Source organism: Gavialis gangeticus, unplaced genomic scaffold (genome assembly GCF_001723915.1).
Source record: "Gavialis gangeticus isolate Ggan-Ray unplaced genomic scaffold, GavGan_comp1, whole genome shotgun sequence".
Classification (NCBI taxonomy): Eukaryota; Metazoa; Chordata; order Crocodylia; family Gavialidae; genus Gavialis; species Gavialis gangeticus.
The window spans coordinates 12,545,136-12,545,953 of NW_017729015.1; the positions used below are offsets into that span (position 1 = coordinate 12,545,136).

The window sequence follows — 818 nt, forward strand, 5'->3', positions numbered from 1 at the left end:
TTCTTTTTTTTTTTTTTTTAACCACCGCGTGGCCTGGGTCTGGGGGGGGGGGGGGGAAGTGGGGAGAGATGACTACATTCCTGTATCTCCTAAAGCAGGGGAAAGATTTTTTGGGTGAAAAAGCTTATGAACTTCTCCACCCATATTGGGTTAATTTTGAACAATTGAACCAAACCTTCAATTCCTCCCAGTGGCACAAGGGGTTGAGAGGACTCAGCACCTCCCAGTATGGTGTTCACAAGACAATTAAGGCATTCATGTTGTTATAAGTGCCAACAAGAACAAAAAAAAATCTTGGGTCACTTTCTGAAGAAGCCTTTTCAATGGCACAAAAATCAAAGATCTTGCACCAGACAAGGGTTCCTCCTCTTAACTGCTATGGATGTTTTTTTTTTCTGCAAAGAAATAATGATGCTATTTAGGTCTGTCTCATCAGGCTAAGTGGGAAAAAAAGCACTCCTTAGATGCATCTAGAATTGGATAGAGAGCTGCAGTGATGTTTGCTATGATATGCATAACTATCAAACTTTGATCAAAACTCCCCAACAGAATTTAGACTAGTACCTTGGACTTCCTAGCTCTGTTGAGTTAGCCACTGGAACACGCTGGTCCACATGTATGGCTATAGCATTGTGTACCATTTCTGTAGGATATTGCACTTTCTTTTTTTTTTTAACTCCCCGCTAGAGATAATACTGTAGTGCTTGTGACACACTGACTGCTATGCTTTCAAAGTGGTGGTATGTTAACTTCTTTCTTAGTTCACGTTTTAGCTTTTATAACTACTGCAACTACTTCATCTTTTTTTTTTTTTTTTT

At 39.6% G+C, this 818-nt stretch overlaps 1 protein-coding gene across 1 annotated transcript in view; it reads right to left on the minus strand.

Moving 5' to 3' along the window:
• The window catches only part of CUNH1orf94 (chromosome unknown C1orf94 homolog), a 33,411-nt gene that overhangs the window by 7,229 nt on the left and 25,364 nt on the right, over positions 1–818 (minus strand). The gene's annotated exons all lie outside the window — the stretch shown is intronic.